General features: G+C 50.3%; 1 long non-coding RNA gene across 1 annotated transcript; it reads right to left on the bottom strand.

Annotated features, from left to right (window-relative positions):
* Positions 1 to 1,168: 1,168 nt before the first annotated feature.
* On the bottom strand, positions 1,169 to 8,518 carry LOC125105631 (uncharacterized). The gene is made up of 3 exons (XR_007128966.1): positions 7,820 to 8,518; positions 6,303 to 6,348; positions 1,169 to 4,708 (listed from the first exon to the last, which is right to left on the bottom strand). It is a non-coding gene; the product is annotated as an uncharacterized LOC125105631 (long non-coding RNA).
* Positions 8,519 to 9,165: the final 647 nt, after the last annotated feature.

The raw sequence follows: 9,165 nt of genomic DNA, 5'->3' as shown, positions 1-9,165 counted from the left end.
TAAGGAACGGCCTGTTGGAGAGTTTCTTCACACGTGACCTTTCCGGGCTTGCTGTCCCTTGGACAGCGCTGCCCTCAGGCCTCAGGCCGATGCTGGGCCTGGCTGGCTGGAGAACAGGCCTCAGAGTTCTCTGGGCGTTCAAGTAGGCATTTTATTTTTTCATTTTAAGATTTTATTTATTTGATAGAGACACAGCGTGAGAGAGAACACAAGAAGGGGGAGTGGGAGAGGGAGAAGCAGAACCCCCCTGCCAAGCCAAGCAGGGAGCCTGATGGGGGGGCTCAATCCTAGGATCCTGGGATCATGAACTGAGCCGAAGGCAGACTCTTAACAACTGAGCCACCGAGGTGCCCCCAAGTAGGCATTTTAAAAGCATGTTCAGCAAAGCTTCAGGAATGCAACTTGAAAAACGTAGGTAGGTCTGTGAGGCCCCCTGCTACTAGAGTTTTGACATTAACGTGAGGCACTCTAGTTAATCTTCATTTTACCAGAAAAATGGAACATCACATGTATGTGAACCAAAAAGAGTTCACTGCCTTAGGATTCTGAAATGTGTCTGTGTATGTGTGATCATAATGCTGACTGCACGAAGGACATAGGTATCATCCACACTTGGGAGCATGACAAGCAGAGAGGATGGCCTAAAAGAAGAGCACTGTATCAGGATGCCTTTCATTGAAAATAAAAGACACCCTGGTTCATACCAGCTTAGTGGATTTATTGTCTTGGATTTATGTGAAGTCCAGAAATGGAGCAAGCATCAGGTAGGGTTTGATCCAGAGGTTCACAAAGTCAATAGGGCTGTGGCTCTGGTTCTCGGTTCTGCCCTCTGCTGTCTGCTTTGTCCTCAAGCTAGCCTCTTTCATAGTAGCAAGAGGGCTGCCAGCGTTTTATTTCACCTCATAAGCAGAGAAAGAACATCTCTTCCTACAACCATGGAAAATATCTGAGCATCATTTTTTTTTAAATTTTTTTAAAAGATTTTATTTATTTATTGGACAGAGAGAGATCACAAGTAGGCAAAGAGGCAGGCAGAGAGAGAGGAGGAAGCAGGCTCCCCACCAAGGAAAAAGCCCGATGTGGGGCTCGATCCCAGGACCCTGGGATCATGACCTGAGCCGAAGGCAGAGGCTTTAACACTCTGAGCCACCCAGGCGCCCCCTGAGCATCATTCTTAATCCGAATGGCTCTTGTGCTTTTCTCTTAAAGGATCACTTGTACCAGCTTCAGGGGAGCACTAGTCCCCCTTAACTGTCCAGCTATTACACAAGAAGAGTAGAATTGGAAGTTTAGAAGACAACCAGCCAACCTTGATGCCCACAGAACTCATATACATGGGTAGTTCAGGCTCTGGTCAACTTTCAATGAACTGTTTGTAAGTTTCCTGAAGCTCTTGGAAGATCGTATTCACATAGTCTTTGAACTTGATACTTAGCAAGTCTTACTCATGAAATGTTTTGTAAGAATGAAAGTACCCAGTTTGTGGATTATTTTTAGGTAATTTCCCAATATAATTTCCCCTCACTACCTCACAGGTGTGTATGCATACACACTTAACACATACAGACACAAACACAAACACACAGCTGGTATTCATGCTGCCACCTTAAGAAAAAATAGGAAAGTGCCAATCATAACATCACATAACATAATCAAAATAGAAATACTTCTCGGACTATCTGTATTTTAGGATTTTCTGTACTAATTCTTCCCATCTGTATGGATAATTGTGATCAGACTAGCTAATAAACCTCATTCATATCTTTATCTCTCTTCATTCATTCTCCAAATAATCTCCCCTTTTTGTTACCAAAGAAGTGAAAGGGGAAAATACAACTTAGGGTCATTCATTCTTTCAACAAATATTTACCAAGGGTCCGCCCTGTGCCAGGCACTGTTCTGGGCATAGAGACTATATCAGTAAAGAGAACAAGCACAATCTCTTTTTTCATGGAGCGCACACTCTAGTGAGAGGAAGAGAGAGACAATGAGCACAATAAATAACCAAATTACATAGTTTGTTAGGTAAGTTCCATGAAGGAAAAAGCAGGGTATGGGGGATCAGGAATGGGGAGGCAGGATACAATTTTAAAAGGAATGGTCAGAGCAGCCTCAGTGAGAATGTCATGTGTAATAGTAAGGTGAAGAAAGTGAGGGCCATGTGGGTATCCAGATAAAAAGCTCTCCAGGCAGGACCAGCATGTGCAAAGGCCCTGAGGTAGCAGTATGCCATGTGTGTTCAGTGAACATCAAGGAAGCAAGTGTGGCTGAAGTGGAATGGGTTGAGGCAAGCGGGAATGGGACAAGTCATACAGGGAACATGAGGCCATAGTAAGTGAGGTTTTCATTCTTAACTGAAAGATTTTGAATAGAGGAACGCCATGATTGCACATCTCAACAGGAGACTTTGGCTGCTGGATTGATAAGACCAACCAGGAGACCACTGATGAGGTGAATGGCCTGGACCAGGGTCAGAGGAGAGCAGGTATGAAGAAACACTTGGGTCCTGGATCTAATTTGAAGCCACCAGGGTTGTCATCCACTGAGATGGAAAGAAGCAGAGAAGGCAAGTCCGGGGGCCAGGTGGGAGAATCAGAGAATCAGCCACGTTAAGTTGGAGATGCTGCTGAGGCAGGCAGAGACACCAGGAAGGCAGCAGGCCATAGGGGCAGGTAATAGGGAGCAGTGAATGAACTTCATTGATCACAGATGTTCAGACAGGATCTTTGTCAGCCATGAATTCCCTCTCATGCCCAGCCACCACCCTCTCTCTAGCCTCAAAAGCAGTCAGACAAATGCCCAGCCCATCTGTGCCAAAAGCCCTTTGGCAGCTGTCACAAGGCAAAGTGAAGGCACCGGGGCTCTCATTTGGGTCCTGAAGAGTCTCTCCCCACTTCCCGTGTGGAGAAGAGAGAAAACCAGACCCTCCCACAGGCAGACGTGACAAGCCCTCACAATCAAGCTTGGAGCAAGGCCAAAACAGGGTAGAAAGGAGGGGGCAAGCCAGGCTCTTTGGCTGGCCCAGGAAGACTAGAGAATGGACTGCATTTCCACTCCGGGGCCCATTCTTAAGGCCCTGCATTAAATAGAAGTCCTAGACGAAGCCCCAGTGCCCAGCCACTCACTACTAAAGAAAACAACAATCCAGCGAGCCACAGAATAGCTCAAAGTGCCCCAAATCTCTACTCCCCTCAGCTTGGTCCACACCATTTGCAGGACATCACATTTTTAATGTGCTGCAAAGCTTCATCAGAAACCTCTCTCCTTGTCTCTCTGCCCTGTGTAGAGCCGCTCCCGCAGATCTCTCTCGGGCACCTCCAGACTGCCCCAGCTTGCCCGGCTCAGCCTCGGGGGCTCTTCCTTGCCTAGGCCGGCTTAGCCTCCGGACTTCCTTCCACTCTCCTGCAGGAGCTGAGGGAGGGCCGGAAGCTGATCCAGGGAGCAAAATCTCCTCGCTCGCAGAGGGTATGTCGGGGGCCAGGTGGAGGAAGAGTGAAGACCCTACCACCTCTGACACTTTATTCTGCCTCTGTTGCAAATTCACTTTGCACCCAAAGGACAGAAGCCTCTGGAATCCCAGAGGACCCCTGCCCGTGGGCTTGGCCAGGCACATGAGAGTTGCACAGAACCGGGACGAGCCCTTCCGGGGACCCGCCTCCAAGTTCACAGGCAGGGAGTTGTATCTTCTCTCAGCAAACACCCAGAAAGGCAAATCCTTTCCAATCCCAGGTGTGCCACCCTCGTTTTTCCTGAGCGATTCTGGTCACTTCGGCCTGCCGTCTTTGCACATTCATTCATCACCTGGCAAGGAGCGAGATCCGGGGAGCACGGTGGGTGCTGCTGCTTTGGCAGAGGAGATGAACTTCGAACTAGCGGTTTGCAAGGGTCTCTTATGCGGGAGACTTTCTGTGACACCTGAGAGCGGGAGCAGGTAACAAGGGACCAAAGCAGCCTTTGGACGGGGGAGGTTTGGCCACGGAAGCCACACGGCAGAAGCAGGCAGAGACTGAAATTTGAAGTGGAGGGAGCGAGGGGAGGCCGTGCAGGGTGTTTCAGGAAAAGAGGGAGCTGTCCAGGCCGAGACAGAGAGAAAGAGGTGTTCCAGGCTTGCTCAAGACACCGGAAGAAAAGACCGTCTGATTGGTGGGTGGCAGCAGAGAGGCAAAGAAGAGGGGCCAGCCTGCCCGGGACTTGGACAGCCTGTTCAGGACGTCGCTATCTCAGCACAAAGGGGAAACCTGGTTGAGTTTGAAGCAAGGGAGGAACATCATCAGATCTGTCTCTCCCACTGAGACACGGTGGTTCAAGCTTTCTGTCCTCAACGGATTGGCTCCGGGGCCAAGCAGGAACTTCGGATTCAAACTGGCCTCGGCTCAGGAGTCCCCGCTCTGCCCTTCCTGGGGGTGTGGCCCGGAGCCAGCCAACTCCCTCCCCAGCTTTGCAGTGAACTGATCAGACCCTGTCTCGATGCTAACAGGTTACATGAATGGGATGTTACTGTATCCCGGACACTTGACACATGTTGTCCCCTCCATTCCCCACGAGTGTTTGACGTACATGCCGCCGTCTTCGTTTTATGGGAGCTTTCAGCTTCAGAAAGCTTAACCAACTTGCTTACAGTCATAGAGCACGGATTTGAATCCAGATGTGTACGGGCTCATTTCAAGCCCCTTCTCTTAACTGCCATGCCTTGTTTCAGACCAGCCACCTGAAGGGTCAGACAAATAGTAGGCACTCAACACGTGTCGATTCCTCTCGCCCACTCCTCCCACAGCAGGGAAGCACCCAGCCTCACAGAAGCCACCCCCTGCTGCAGATGTCCGCCCCCCACCTGCCAAGGACAGCTTGCTACCCGTCCACCTCAGCTCGCTCATATTTGTAGCCGGACAGGAAGAAAAGGAGAGCCCGGAATAAGCATTCTCAGCAGGCTTCTGTGCCCTGTTGCTCATGTGGCCTACAGCGGTATTAGACCCCCTCAAGTCATGCCCCTTGTAAGCAACTGAGCTGGGAGGGTGCTGCTGGCCTTCAGACCATATTACTGGGGACAAAATTCCAGGGACTTCCTACCTTATTTTTTCCTGCTTGTCTTCGGGCGGTGGGGGGCGGGGGGAACGTTCAGCCTAACATTATGGACCAATATTATGGTGACATTTTTATCATCAACACTAAAGGTCTCTGGGGAGATGGCTTACCTTGTGAAGAGGAGAAGTCTCAGCTGTGTGATATCAGAAGTGAGAGCTTCGAGAAGGAATCCAGGGTCCCCCAGACAGAACACTGAGGACATTAGGGGCGACTGGCATCCTGGGAGGGGGAGGTGGACATAGATGTTTGGAGCGAGTATCTTGTGTCTCTCAAACCACGTTGGCAGGTGGTTGGCTCCGGCTAAGGTTATTCTGCAGGATCTCCCGCAGGGCGGGCCTGGGAGAGGGTGTCGATGTCAGGCACCTATGAGGGGGCCAGGGATCGATGTCCTTCCTCATCCTAGGGAACACGCAACCCGCCCCTGCTCCACACCGGGGTCAGTACTGTGCGGATGCGGTGGGACGTGGGGAGTGAGCAGGAGGCCAGTCGAGGAGAGGGACTGGGGACCGATGTAGTGGAAAATGCTGGCCAAAAGGAAAGAGAACTTGGCTCTGAGGAAATGTTCCTGGAAGGAGACAAAGCTCCCCGGGCTTCCTCTGGAAATTGCTTTGTTTAAAATGCAAAGTGCCAATGTGTTTAGATGACATCTCTGCATCCATCACCCTATGCAAATGCCGACCCTGGGGAAGAGGGGCCCCTGTAAGTCACTCGGATCCCCCTAATCGAGTGTGTGTGCTGACGGCAGGGTGAGGGAGCAGCGCGGGGGCGGGTGACTTAGCTCCCCACCCAGGAGAGGCGTTTGATAAAGGGTGAGGAGGGAGAAGGAAGCCCAGCCCTGGGGGGCAGGTGGGTCGGTGGGGCCACGTCTGTGTCCAGCCCAGCGGTAGGAATGAGCTCGGCCCCCCTGCACCACCAACCCCTCCCCAGGCTAGCTGCTCAAGGATGTGGGATGTGGGGTGCGGGATGCAAGCCGCTGAAGGACAGAGCTCTAAACAAGGAACTGCCAGGCTCAGGGACAGTGAATTAAATCCTCTGGGGGAGCCCTTGCCTGAACACTCTGCCCCGGGGAGAGAGGCTGCAGAAACTGAATCCAGGTTGGGGCGTGGGATGGGGCTCCTCAGCTAAAGGCCACCATCCCATGTCTCTATCAATCACCATACGGGAGCCTTCTGTGCAGTGTTCCAGACTTAGCTTGTACACCTCCAGGGACAGAAACTCACCATCCTTGTAGGATTCCCGGAGAAAATCCACGATGCCCAGATACATCTGAATGTCAGATACACAAGGAATGATCTTATAATAGTCTAAGCATGTCCCAAATATTGCATGGGATTATTAGTTTTTTTTTTGTCTGAAATTTCAATGTAACTGGGTGCCCCGCATGCTCCTTTGCTCAGTCTGGCAAGCCTACATCCTGGACAATCCATTCCATTTTCTGCAAACATCTGATCACTAACTCATGGGTTGAGCCTACCTCTGCTTTTCTTTTGTTTCTACCCAGCTCCCTACCTCCCCGCCAATCCTACTCCTCTCCCCGCAACTCTATCCGTTTCTGTGTTATGGGCCACATGCTATGAATTCGCCTCCTTTTATCTGTCACAGATTACCCCCTACCTCTCACCACCCATAAGTTTCTCATCCCCATCTCCTTAGCTTCTGCCTGCTGCCCTCAACCCTGGGGAGCTCTGCTCAGCCTGGCTGCTGCTCCCCTAGCTACATGCCTTCTTTAATATGCATTCCTGGACTCAAATAGGTAGGTATTCGCTGAGTTCCCGCTACGCGTCTGACCCGTGGCTAGACACTGAGGATATACTAGTAAACCAGACAGGTGGGTCTCTGCTCCCCCGAGCTACCTTACTAGCTGGGTGAGACAAATTCAAGAAAAAGAAGCAGCAGCTAATGAAGTAATTACAAGCGTGAGCACTAGAAAAGAATAAAGGAACTGAGATGGAGAATAATGGGATGGGGAAGGCTGCTCTGAAGAGGCAACATTAAAACCAAGATTTGAAAGAGGAGACAATGCTAACCATGTAAAGAGTGGGTGGTGTCATGCTCCCAGTAGCGGAAGCAGAATGTGCAAAGGCCCAGGGGTGAGAATGACTCTCTGCAGTGGCCTTAATGTTAAACAGCTCTTTTATTCCTCAGGGTTTTTATTTTATATTTCCCCCTATATTTTTATTTTATTCTCCGTGGATATTCCAATTTTCAGCATTCTTAAGATCTCAAACAAATCCATCCTTTAGCAGGTGACATCACTTTTTTTTTTTAAGATTATATTTATTTATTTGACAGAGAGAGTTCACAAGTAGGTGGAGAGGCAGGCAGAGAGAGAAAGAGGAGGAAGCAGGCTCCTTGCTGAGAAGAGAGCCTGATGCGGGGCTTGATCCCAGGACCCTGAGATCATGACCTGAGCCGAAGGCAGAGGCTTAACCCACTGAGCCACCCAGGTGCCCCGGTGACATCACTTCTGATTCACCTCAAAGATGGAGCCAATAGAGCTCCCTTCTATCACCCAGTTTCTCCCCCATGACCACATACCAGTCTTCCTTTCCTTTGCCCTTGAAATAAGATGTTTTCTTATTTCTTCAAACAAGGTGTCTCCCTCCGTAGCCAGCCTGACTTCCTCCCTGCCTCACCAGCCCCTTTTGGGCCTGTGCGCCATCCATGATGTTCTCTCTTGTCCCATCAACCTTGCCCATTCCATGGCCACTCCTCCTCCACCTTCAGGCCTGCTCACCTCTGACAGCTTCTCTTCCAGCTGTGACTTTATCTCTTTCTTTGTGTTCTCAGCCATCTTTTCCTGAAGATCTCCACGCTCAGTCTTTGTCCACGCCTCTGTCTTCCACCATCGTCCACCCTCCTGCTTCTATTCTTTAAAAGGCTCTTAGGCTCTGCCTTTCCCAGACTCTCTGGACGTGTGGTTCTCCTCCATCTCTCCCAATGCATGCCAGTGTTTTGCTGTGAGGAGCTTCATGGTTATTTCCTTGCTGGAATGCAAGGTGCCTGAAGTCAGGGTCTTTTACCATCCGAAGCACAGTAGTTTGCCCACAGGAATTGCTCAGGAACTGTGTTGAATTCAACTTGGGTGTCTCTTGGGCTTCTGGAAACCAATGTGGGAGGCTTCTCCCTAGGGTGAAATACGAGAGGGTCCCCCTCAGAGGCAGGGGATACAGGCAGGATGGGGAGGTTGGATTGGAGGTGGGGATTGGGAGACAGCGAGAAGGAAGAGGGGACAGGTGGAGGGTGCCAGCTTTTACAAAAGGATGATAAATGATAACAGCACTGGGAACAAAACCAAACATCCTTCATGCTGTCAGAGCAATGAAGCCAGCACATTCCAAGACGCGGGCACCAGGCAGTGCCTTGCTTCTGGAAGAGGCAGAGGCTCTCAGTCTCCTTCTGCTCAGAGTCAACAGCCCAATTCATCTTCCTTGGGGTGTCTTCTGGAACTGGGGGAAGACGGGTATCCTGGGGTTAGTGAGAAGAAGGGAAGTCAACCTGAGCCATCTGTCCTCAATGGCTCCTTGTTGGGGCAGTAGTGGTCTCAAGTGACCCTACTGGACCCTTTCCTGCCTGGGGTCAACTAGACGGTATTGACTTCCATTTATGTTGTGGGCTTTTGACCTGCCCTCTTTTATGGACCACTAAAATATTAAGGTAAAGATGCTCTAAGAATAAGCGAATGGAAATACACCTGCTGGGAGTGAGGAGAAGATCCCAGAGACTCAACTGCCACACGTTTTCTTTCTTTGTCCACAGACAGAGCATGTGAAATAGAAGAAAACCCTGCCCTAAGAGTCAGAGAACCTCCCTCTCATTTGGGACGCAGCTTTGTCAGGGAAGAGCCAGGGAGCTCAGACAATTATTTCGCCTCTCTGGGTCTTGATTTCCTAATCTCCAGCTTGTTGGGTCGAGTTAAGGAGGCCTACATTACCTCCCAGTTTTCTCATTTTGTTATTCCTTGTGAGACTCAGCAGCAGACATCTGGCTTTTCTCAAACTTAGCTTTCTTTTCTTCTTTTTATGATAACAGCACCCCACTTCCCCGTTCCCCTTTCAGAGTCCTGTCAACCATATTGTCCTG

Source organism: Lutra lutra, chromosome 7, assembly GCF_902655055.1.
Source record: "Lutra lutra chromosome 7, mLutLut1.2, whole genome shotgun sequence".
NCBI lineage: Eukaryota > Metazoa > Chordata > Mammalia > Carnivora > Mustelidae > Lutra > Lutra lutra.
This window is presented reverse-complemented; position numbering and strand designations above follow the sequence as displayed.